General features: G+C 40.1%; 1 protein-coding gene across 1 annotated transcript in view; it reads left to right on the forward strand.

The window, feature by feature from the left end:
• The first annotated feature begins 1,990 nt into the window (after positions 1-1,990).
• The window catches only part of rnf152 (ring finger protein 152), a 49,581-nt gene continuing 39,017 nt past the window's right edge, over positions 1,991-12,554 (forward strand). Inside the window, exon 1 of the mRNA XM_013139511.3 lies at positions 1,991-2,165. The gene's annotated coding sequence lies outside the window, so the exon portion shown is untranslated. The remainder of the gene's footprint in view (positions 2,166-12,554) is intronic.

Here is a 12,554-nt window from a genome sequence, read left to right on the forward strand (position 1 = left end):
GGAATAGCTCGAGTTTCATGTACTTCTGGGTTGAGGAAGTGGGCTACATCCAAAACGGTGCCCTGTTCCCAGAAATATGTAGTGCTTCTTATGACAGGGACGAGCTCAACAGCAGGGCACTAGAGGGGATACGGTGCCGTTTGGGACAGGACTGAAGATGGGTTGTGGGGATGTAAACTCGACACATCGATGCTATCAAAAAGATTGGGATAATGAATGGCTTTAGTGCTTTCTGTTATTTGCGCGGAAAATGAAAAAAATAAGAAGATTTCCCAAAAGGGTTCTTTGACTGTCTCTTTTGGGTGACCCTTTATAGAAGTCCTTTGGGCTTCAAATAGAAGCCACTGGGAAAAGGGTTTTGTGTGAAACCGAAAAATTGTTCTTTAAATGGTTCTCTCCCAAGGACAGCTTTTGCTGCTCTTGGCCATGATTTTGAGTACCGCAAATTGAGTATAAAAGATGGAACAGAGATGTGAAAATGACAGTTAGCACAATTATTTGGAAGGCAATTGCAGTTGCATTTTAGTTTAAAAGTGTCGGTTTTATTTTCCCCAGAAGAATTCCACGCACACACAAACACACCTCTCCACCGAACATGTGCACAGGTAAGGCTCAACCTGTGCAGAGCACATGCTGTTTAGTGTCCTTTCCTGTTGACATGTGCCCGTCCGCCTGTGTGACGCACGTCACCGACTGACACACTGCCTGTCCGTGTGCGCAGACGACTAACTCCACCCCTTTTTTCAGTTTCACCACATGCCTCTGGAAAGGACTGTGCACGGCACTGCTCTCCCCTAATCCAAACCCACCGACTACCAGCCAGAAAACAACAGCCCAAAAAAATCCCTGTTCCTACATAGATTCCTCTGTGTCCCTCCGGAGACAAAATATTTAGATAAACGCGGGCCACATTATCATTTCAGATGCACCGTTTTTCTTTAACTCAATTTTCCACAATGTTCTGCATTCAAGATGGCACACTACTCATTTTATTACACAACGCTTCCTTGACCAAGGCTGATTTAACTATGGTCAAAATTAAATCACTAAACATTGTTGCCATTTGGGACACATAATCTTGAATGTCTCAAACTCCCTTGGTCTCTGCAGCAACATCAGTCATTTACAGAGTCTAGCTTGGATGACCATAACTAAGTCTTGGTTGATGTATCACATATTTATGTACATCATCTTCCATAATTGAAACTAATCATTTTTTCATTTACCTTTATTTAATCAAGGAAAAACACATTGAGTATACGTGCATTGTTTATAATACAACTTTGCCTGTATGTATTTCTGGCACTACAAGGAAAATATAAAACCTTTCAACAAGCCCACACACAAGTATACAACACAAACAGGCAAACTTGTCCTTGAGCGAAAGTTCCAGTAACGCTTTAAATACACTACAGACCCAAGCCATTACAATCGGAGCTTGAAACTGCAGTGATAACTGCATGCCTGTGTAGGAAAGAAAACATTATTGTCATTAGGGCCCACTTTAGCATGCTGGGTCTGTTTGATTACACATCCATGCCCCACACATTCAGTCATAGTTGACAACTATACACTGGACCATAGGGTCAACAAAAAAAGCTGTTGGCCGTTTTTAATTTGATGTTGTATATAACTGACATTGGTTAATTAAGTGACTGTCAGTGACTGAGAAATACTGCTGATGACAACATTTCAATATTGCAGCCTTTTACTGTAATATACCATTTAATTTCAACTGTCTCTAAGAACCCTTTAGAATCTAAAAGCGTTTTGATCCGTATTCGAAAGTATATCTACATAACTACAAAACGTGATAAAAATTGTGTGGCACATAAGGTGGCTATAATTGAATCGTTTCACAAAACAACAGTCTTTATCATCAAGTGGAAAGACTATAATATTAGAGGGCGTATCCGTAGGGAGGCTCCGGTGGGAGGGTCTTCTTTTGGTTGGTAGGAAGAAAACCGAAACATACTCGGTGTAAGTAGCTGAGTCTACCTACATCAAAGAGAATCGCGAACCTCAATCGCTGTTAGTCTAGTCTAGGCTCGTGTGCAGGAGGCAGCCCAGGTAGCCTACAGACAAAAGCATCAGACACTGACGCTGAATGTGGATTGCTGCTGCACTTTCTGCAAACTGTACATGACACACAGCGAATGTATACGGTGAGATTGAGTTTATTTTGTTATACATAATGCAATGTGCGGTAGGATTTATTGACTGAGCAAATTAAATGAACTTCTGAATCGGATGAATAAAATAAATGTTGCGATTGGACATATGGCCCACATTAGGCAATGTGAGACATGTTACGAAGAAATATCATGGACTGTCTGCAGCCTGCAGCGCTCCGTTGGCTTGGTGCTTTGTCCTTTCCTTGATAATAATATTACAGGAAACGTTATCAGACCGATTGCGGCAATTACACATTTATTGCCCTCTAATGGACAGACATTTGTATTTTAACAAAATTATTCAGGCTTCACATTTAGCGTGACTTTTCTTGAAAAATAAGTTTTAGAATGCAGTGAATTGATGGGCGAGGTCTACAAGAAACTAGGTCGATTGTTGTTTCTTTAAAAGCTAATAACAATGTTTTACCTTGTCATTATTTTGATGTAATAAATATTTTGTAGTTAATGTACAGTCTTGTAGTTGCTTGTATTTGACTGCATAGCCCACTCTGCTGTGAATTCAGTAATTTCGCAGAGAGGAAAGAGAAATATACACGATAACACAAGTATTATAGGCAACCAGATAAAGGTTTTGCTTTGTCTGCAGTTCACCAAATGATTTGCCAATCACTAGTAGTGATTATTTTAGACAGCAAATCAGCTAGGAAAGATTTGGTACTTAGCCTTTCGAAGTATTTATTACTTTTATCTAGTTGTGTGTGAGTTTGTGTGTGTGTGTGTGTGTGTGTGTGTGTGGGGGGGGGGGGGGGGGTGTAACTCCTCATTTGTTTTTTTAACACTTACACACAAACAGATACTCAAACAGTGGCGTACAATCAGGCTGTGCGTGGACTGGGGCCCTTTAGGAGCTGAAACACTGGCTGGAGAACCATGGCCTTTGCAGAAAGCCTTATGATCTCTGGAAATTCCACTGATCTTTTCACTGAGTCACTGAGGTTTTTTTTACATTGTGGCTAGCAAAAATAAACATAATGATGACATGAATGTATTCGCTTTACGTTATGCATTTCACTGATTTGTTTCAAGTTGCTACATCTAGAATGTATATGAATATCCACATGTGGAAATTCAGTGAATTGCAAAAATATTCAGCAATACATTTTGTTTTTTTAATCTTAATCAAGAAATCAAAATTCTAAAAGTGTCCTAAATATTGACAAGCCTGCATTTAGTACTTTGTGTCATGTTCCATTGCCCAGATAACAGGGCTGATTCTTTCATATTGTGTGATGAGGTGAGAAAACACAGCATGTGACCATTCAGCCATGCAAATTCTCTAGAGATTCTTACAACTCTTTGAATCTCGCATGTAGACTCTCCTCTTCAGCTCACCTTACAGGTATTCAATAGAATGTAAGTCAATGGACTGGAATTGTAACAGATAGATAATGTGATTAGTGAGTCAGTTTATGTAGTGCATGTCCCGCCAGAAGATCCAAAGAGGACACCGTTTTTCCTCCTCCAGAGTTTGGTGTAATATCATTGTACTTATGTCCATGATGTAATTTATCTACACCCAGGGAGTTGGAAGCAAAACAGCCTCAACATCATATATTCATCTATGTCCATACTGTATATGTTTGTTTTCTGCATAGCAAAATCCACCTCCGGTGTTTGTGTCCAATTAGATATTTTGGACTTATTTGACCACAGAACCCAATTACTATGTACAATTTCCAATGACGTTAAGATAACTACAAGGGGCTAAAGTTTCAACTTGATTAGAGTGGAGGTTCTTCTGCCAAGACATCCACTTAAGAGTTCTTAATGTCTCAGATGAACTTGAAAATATATATATATATATCAAGGCGAAGATACTTCTATTAGATTGGGTCCATATGAATTTCAAGGGGTGCCAATAATCGTGAGAAAAATATGAATTTTGCAACCAAAGAAGCTAATGACAAGAAAAAGCAGCAACATACAATTTTTCTATTATTCTAATACAGTGTTGTGTTTTTAAGGTCGAGCATGTGTTGCACTTTTTTACAAATTAGTATAAACGGTGACCTCCACAATTAATGGCACCGTGGTACAGCCGAGGGTCCTTTGAATACACATTCCTTTTTGTCTATGAATAGGCTAAGTCTGTGTCTGGACAGTGGAGACCATTCCCGTAGAGGGCAGCTGTCATACCATTTCCTGAATATAGTGTCTATGACCCTGAAACACCACAACGCGTATTAGTTGAAATTAGTTTAGGAAACGGTAAATTGCAGTTTATCCCACTATTACTGTCATAAGGCATGCTGATGTAATACACTGATTCAAAATCTGTTTGAATGCTGTTGTTTTCGATTGATTTGCAAATTTATGCTAGCAATCATCCCCTGTTGGTATGGCTTTGAGCTTCGCTGTGGATACCATGCCTGTCATGAATCTCCTCTGGGTGATTAGCTGTTGCATTTCTGAGAAGACTGATCTGTTTAGGTGTTATGATATTGCTTAGTCTTTTCTAACATAGTTAAGACCTGCGCTAAGATGCAGCGATTTGGCCGAAATGTGTCTGGGCGCACCAGTGAACATACCTATATTATATGGGGCTTCTTTTGTTACGGCAAGATAGTAATGGGATGGGAAATAGGGGTAGAGGGGCATTGTGATTCATTTTGCACATGGGTATGATGTTGTTACACACACACATACACCCACACACACACACAGTCCCTATGTCAACTGTATGATCTAGTGATTTAAATACTGATTAATATGTGCATATAAGAGACTCTTTAGGTGTTACACTGGAAATATGCATTTTGCGGTTTGGAATTGATAGTATACCCTTCCAAATGAACCAGAGAAAACTTCCTATGCCCTGTTTGTAAGTCTTGCTTTGCTTTAATTCTGAACTGCTTTGATAAAGTGACATTGAAAGTATTTTTTAGCAGAAAATGATATCACTTTTAACTGTATATGAACGATGGAGGGTGTTTACATGTAAGCTTAATCAGAAGTGACAAGGACAACAAAACAAGAGGTTGTTTTATAACCAGATATTCTAGTATGCATGGCAGAAAGAGGCCACGATTTGTTTTTAGGGAGAATTTCAAAATTTCACCAGCTCCCTTCTCTCAACAAGGATGTGGTGTTCAGTACTTAGTTGTTTTTCCAGTCCTAGGTGGCTTCTAAGGTAAAGTTTTAACATGAAAAATGTGAGTTAGGTCGAGATATACATTGTGTCCTTTAGTCTGTCCCTTTCATCTAAAACATTCTGTAAATTATGTGAATGTTCAGCCTGTAGCTGGGTTGAAGCTGAAACAGATTGTGCTAGAATTGTGTTTATATTATTTCCTTACCTCTGTTTTATCTCATTTGTCAATCTTCTTCTGTTTGAACTAATGTTTTGTGCTGCTTTCTGAGAAGGGCTCTACAAATAGCAGCAAAAATAAATGCAGCTTTGAAGTTGAGAGGGAAAGAGATGAAGAGAGAGGAGAGAAGCTATGGATAGATCTGAGGCTTTGAAAATGGTCCTTTGGAGTTTAATGCTCTGTGGCAGTTTCTTTTTTTGCCTTTGTCTACCTGCTTTTGAGGTGAGTGGGAGAGACATTTGAAATGAAAGCTATGATTGTGGCAACAGAAACGATTAGAGCTTTTTCTTCAGATGTGTCTGACTGAAGTAGCGTCCACCTGACAGGTGTTAGATGATCCCCTTTTTTGGAGGTGTCACTGAGAACGCACAAATTGTGGAATTATAGTTATCCTACTTAAGGTATCTTTCCTAACTTTGTTCACAAATGTTTCCAATAAGACATGAAAGGCAAGATGTCTGGTGCTCTGCATCATTGTTCACACCTGATGCCTCGTGAACCAAATGAACACAGTAGAAAACATTCATTTAGTTGAATCCATAGAATGGTCCTTTGGAGGAAAGTTGTTTACATATGCTGTAAGGGTTTGATGTTTGTATCTAATGACATTGAGACATTATTATTCGATGTTGGCACATATATTACGCGTTGGCCCGTAATCAGGGCTCAATTTAAGGAGAACTACACTACTTTTAAGCTTGATGTTAGAGGTTTCTTTGCTCTGAAATTAGTTTATGGGCCAAGCGAAACTGTAATCCATGGTAAATTGACTGAGAACACTTTCTTACTTTCAGCAACAACCAGGGAGCAATTAGGGTTTAATGCCATTCTCAGGGACAAGACAGCCCTTTTTTTTTCTTTTTTACCTTGCCAGCTCTGGAATTTGAAATAGCAACCTTTCAGTTACTGGTCAGGTGCTCCAACCACTAGGCTACCCTGCTACCTCATTTTGTTTTTATTGCTCTGAACCCATTTTAAGTTGTTGGTGTGCCATAACCCACCCCCACCCATCTGTTACTGGTGCATGTTGGTCTGCCCTGTACGGTGCTCACCTGGACCCAGTGGTAGAGATCGTGCATGCCAGGAATCCAAACATACGTGATCTTCTGACACAGCGCTAACCCTTTTTCACACGTTTCTCAGCTGCAGTTTCAGTAGATTCTAAATATTTTATTATTGTTATAATTTAAAAGCATTCAAGATTAACCACTATCAGTTAAACATGTAGAGAAAAAAGGATTAAGCTAGCTGATTAGCAGATGTACATCAGTCATGAACATCAATGATCAACTGATAGCCCATACAGATCCATTCTGGTTTCTAAATTGTTTTTTAGAGGCATTACCTTGCTTCCTATTTGTGATGATTTGTGTGTGGTTGCAGAAATAAATAAGCCAATTTTTAATTAAATGAAAAAACATTTTTATTTCCGACGACTGTTTTTTGAATGAAGTGAGGGTTTTGGTTAGTGCACACATTTTGTTTTCAGCAACGGGCCCCTGCAATGGCTTGGGTGGGATTAGTGTTGCATTTTTGGGGTCTGCATGTCTCTTCTTAATATCTTCATAGTAGTCTTTATGTTGGATACAGAATCTAATCCTGTCAATTAAATTAATTTCTCATAGATCAAATTCAAATTCAAGTCATGTTAATCAGAAATGCTAATGATTTTGGTTATTATAACTAAATAATTAATTTTAGGACAATCTGATATGCTGGGTGTCTAAATCCTCTTTCTCTGCCCTTTTGAGGTGGAAAGACCAATTCACCTCTACTGTCCCTCTCATTAATTTCTTCTTTCTAAGAGGGCTTTCTCAGGTCCTTACCATCTCTTTCGCTTAATTTGCATCATGGCTCTATGCTTTGCGTTGCTGGCTGCCCAAGTGTTTCTCCTCGTCTCAGCTGGCTAATTGGTTCCCATCTGTTGGGAGAAAGAGAGGGACATTGAGGTCTGCACCAAATCCAGGCTAATTTGTGTCTGGATTTGTACCACGTTGACTCATTGTTGCTGGGACAATGGCATTCTGTTAACTGTTTCGGTGGTGTTCCACTCAGCTACACAATCTTTTTCTAGGTGTCCAAGGACTCTGGTTGTTTTGTTCTGTTAAGCTTAGAATAGGATTGATGGACCATAGACTGACTTGTCAGAAATGTTAAAAAAAAATAGCATCCTTTTATATATAAAATATTTTACATTTCACTTGTAGCACTGGACATCCTAACAAGAATTTCAACATTTTACTGTGAGACAAGGCCATGCCCACATTTTTCTTCTCAATCTCTGTCTTCTCAATCTCTGAAGTATGGCCGAAACAGTTGGGTGCAGTCGCTCTTTATGTGTGACGACAATTCGTATTGATAACCTAACTCGCCTTGAAATGTGTCCGCGTTTGCCCTTGTGTATTGTAAGTCAGCACTTCCATTACATATGAAGTATTCTGAAGTGCCCCAGCAGTTTTTTCGCTATTCCATTGTTAGCGTTCTGTTCAGACCAGGTCGAAACCATGCAGTACTTCCGTCGACATGCTCTCTGCACTGCCTATAATCTCGCACTCATCTAGCAGCTCAGAAGCAGGATGCAAACCACCGGCGCTGTTGAGGAAGTGGTGAGGTCCAAAGCTCTGTGATGATCTGCAGTTTACAGGCTAGCACCCTTTCAAACATGAACTAGACACACTTTTAGATGAACACAGAGTCAGCGCACAGATGGCTGTTCACAGGAGCATAAGAAAATCTGTTTTGTCCTTAACCCGCAGAGGTAAAACCAAATTAAACGTTTGAAAAGACAAACCATAGGGGGTAGCCCCATGGGCCCCGGTCAAAAGTTGTGAACTATGAATGAAATACTGCAGTGTTTGGAAGGCATTCATAACCTTGATGCCAATGGCTACCTACCTACATGCATTCTGTTGGCATTTCACCCAGTCGAAAGGCAGTTTATTGGATCTCGGCCACCGTGCGCCACTTATCACGCCGCCTTGTCTCTCTTGAAAGTTCAATAAGACAACATCCTCTGTTCGGCTTTCAAGTGCTTTTATGTGTGCCTGTTCTTAATGCATAATATTACTCCCCAGGGATCTCCTGTTAAATCAAACAAATGCAACCTGTTTGAAAATGTGTTTGTATCGCTCATCTGAGTGAGCCTGCTGGAGATGGAGATTGTGTGCTATAATTAAGCAACAAGGCCAGACGGGCTGTGGTATATTAGCCACACCCGACAATACTCTGGGGCGCCATGCAAGAATGCAATACCTTATTGTATCGGCTATGTGCTATAAAATCACATTATTTTGTGGGGACATCTCTAAGCTTATTAATTAAGCTGTTTGATTTTGTTTGAAGTATACTAAACTGACTTAAGTACTGCACACGGTCAGAGCAGTGTGCTCGAAAACCTTTGTCGATCCTGGCTGATCCTTGCTCCTCACGTTCGTTGTGTTCTTTTACAGGTTTGGAACAATCCTTTCTCTGTACCTTAGCGTTTCTATGGTAAACCAACACAATTTCTGTGAAACAGTTAAATGCATGTTTTGTTATCCCTGTGGTATAATGTTCAAATAATCAGGCAACAAGAAACAATGGGGTGTGGTGTATGGCCAATACATCAGACTGGCACATCCGGGGACTTTGGCTTCTTTTTGGGGACAATAAACGACATTCGCCATAGACATTCCTGTAAAATAGCAGTACAGAACACCACTAATAAAGAACCACCAGAATTGTATTAGTTTTATAATTGACCCAAAATATATTATGTAAAGTCAATATATGTCAACTATGCCTGCCAAAGAACGCGCAAGATACATAGAAAAGATTAATTTGATCCATTTTAAATCATGTACATTCAGTCTCTCAGCATCAAACTGGTGCAATAATGGCCAGAGGTGTCCTGCTGGGACATCTATTCATAACTTATTGAGTCTCCAGGATAGCAAATTACCAGTGAAATAGTTACATTTTCATTTCTGCTCTACAAATAGTGTGCAAGCTAGCAATAGCAACTTACTCTGACAACTGACCTAACTAGCTACGTATGACCGCCCAATGTTTAACACCGGTCAGTCTGCAGCTAATATGTTGAGTAGGTGACACTGACAGCAATACAGCATGACAACAAAAGTAATAGGTGCAAAATGGGACAACCAACTACACAGCAAATCTTTGTAGTCTACATGGGATGCAGGTTTGTTCTCAACCTCAACGTGGTGTGAAGATGAGAGCCTACTCTGGATGACGTTTTACTTGTTTAACATATATACCACATCTGAAGACTTCTAAGGCACTGAATACAGCCTTTAGCCAACATTGTCCATACACCAGAAAGCCCCAACGTTGTTGCTGTTGTAACTCATTGCCAGCATTATTTGAAAGTAAACATTTCAATTTTTTTATTACCCGTGGTATATGGTGTCATATACCACAGATTTAAGCCAATCAGCATTCAGGGATTGAACCACCTGATTATTAGCCTATATGTTTGGTCCGGGTTACTAGGCTGCACCAGATCTAGATACTTGAGTTGACAAAATGTCACTTTCATTTCATACTAAAACATTTCGACCTCCATCTTTCTCCCTCCCCTCACAATCCCTGTTTTTCTAGGTCTTACTCTCTCACTCTTTTCTGTTTGTCACCGCTCCATCTCTCTATCTTCGTACATGACTCTGTGACTTTGTGACTTATCATGCTTCTTATCCCTTTCCACTTCGTGAAAGCTGTTTGAAAGATACACGCTTTAGACAAAAAAAGGATTTCTGACAGTTGATGGGGTGTCAGCTGTGAACCTCTATAATGAGGGAAGGTCTTTGTATCCGCCATGGTAAAATGAGTGAAATGCATTATGCAGAGGCAGGCTTAACAGGTGGGAGGAAACAGAGAATAAGATGTTTGGGTCTGTTATGTTAAATCTCCTTTCTCAGCACAGAAATGAGGAGTATATGTCACCACTGCGATATTGAGATGGAGAACGAAAGGGAGATCATATTATACTCAATTCAACGCTTTTGAATATTGAGACACATCTAGTTCTTGGGCACATTGTTAACAGTGCTAGTACATGTTCTCAGCCTGTTCGTCGGCAGATGTTAGTGTTTTATTGTCCGAGTCTCTTGCAGAAATTCTATTTGTTTTTCTATTCTATCTAAAATTAGCTTTCCATGAATGCGGACCCAGTGACCCACTGGTCACATCTCAAATGGTACCCTATACTCTACAGAATACATTTGATTTGATCAGACCATGGGGCAGAAGTGGTGCACTGCATACATAATAGGGTGTCATTTTGGATGCACACACCATATATTCCTTAATGACAGTATTTTAATAATTTCTTATTTCTAACTTACCTACAGTTTTGCCTCACAGTCTCCAAATAAGCTCACAATTTCACCATCTCCGGAGTGTTCAGAGGACAACTCTTCCTATCGATAAATTATCTTATTTCTAGCTTCCTGGATGTATTGTATCCTGGGGCTGCAAGCCAAATGGCACCCAATTTCCTGCCTATTGCACTGTTTTTAACCAGAACCAGGGGAACCCTATGCAGTCTGATCCAAAGCAGTGCACTAAAAGGGCATGCCATTTGGGACGCAGCGGTGACTAATGGCGATGGAGACTAATGGCGACAGCTAATACATCCATTGTTGTCAGATGAAGATCATTTACTCTGCTTCTAGCAAGCTGTTAAGACAATGGGAGACGGTGGAGAAGGAGCATCTGCAGTGTTGTCAGTGGTTATTTTATTCTACTGTAAACTGTAGCTAACCCATGGTGAAAGAGCGCATTACGTCAGTTTTTTTTAATAGAGCAGTTTGAGCATTCAGCATGATACGGTTTCACAGCACAATTGGTTTCCTTTCGAATTTGATTTGTTCTGTACAGATCCTATTCATTTGGAACTGTCTATGTGCTGTATATAAGTAATGGGAAATCGGAATGGACCCTAAACACAAAGACGTCTGTAATTGGTCAGATGCTTGAATATAGATACTACTATAGGAAAATCTATGGGCCAGATATTCCCTCTAGTTATGAAATTTGAAAACTCCTGATGCAAAATTGGGATTTATCCAAAGCACCAGAGCTAATGCTGTTTGTTATCTCAAGCATCCCACCAAATCAAATCTACTCTGCCATAGATGTTCATGTGGTCTCTCCATGGGAGATTCATTAAATGGGTGGTGAACTAGCCAGTAGGGCCGGGATTTGTTAAGAACTATCACAACATGACTCTATTTTGGAAGTGTCAGTGTTGGCCGGAGACATAACTTGAATAGTCTGATAACATTCTCGCTCACTAGCGATTAACGGGCGGGTTAAATGTGAATGACGACAGAGTGGACCTTACAGGAGTGGACGGAGTGTTTGGTAAATTGCCTGGTTCTCTGGAGCTCTCCAGGCTCTTTCAGGTGGTCTGTTTTTTGTCTTCTTGTGTACCGGGCAATACGTCAGTCTGTCTGTCTGGCTCATCGCTCATATTTGGCCCAGGGCTGGAGTTCAGATCTCTTGTGTTATCAAATCGAAAACACCTCCGGACAGTGTTTCCTTCTAGTTCAACAACATATTCATACAAGACTGGACAACCCTGGTGGTAGAGACCAGGACCATCATCACTGGCTGTGTTTTGGCCATATGTGAAAACAGTTGCCTGAGTGCCCGTCTGTTTTTGCCATCATGACAACTCCTTGTTTTGCGTTTGCATACCAAACAACTGAGCTGGCAAGAGAACAAACAAATCTGGGACCAGGACAGGAAATCTCAAAATGGAATGACTTTTGGGTTGATTGGGTTGCTGTAGCTCCTTACACTCTTACCAGTGTAGTACGTGTTGAAAATTGCAGATTAGGTCATTGAGAAGCAACTAAATTGGAATGCAGTGGCTGCACAGTAATGTGCTATACATGATGTCAGAACTCAGACACTGTTTGGCTTTGACTGACAGCCATTCTTTTCTTTAGCACTGCGCTGTGCAAGGTGCCCTTATCTCTCACACTAATTGGGCAACTTTGCAAATGTTTTGTATTCTGAGTGAGGGATCATGCTTTTTTTATTA

Source organism: Esox lucius, chromosome 21 (assembly GCF_011004845.1).
Source record: "Esox lucius isolate fEsoLuc1 chromosome 21, fEsoLuc1.pri, whole genome shotgun sequence".
Taxonomy (NCBI): domain Eukaryota; kingdom Metazoa; phylum Chordata; class Actinopteri; order Esociformes; family Esocidae; genus Esox; species Esox lucius.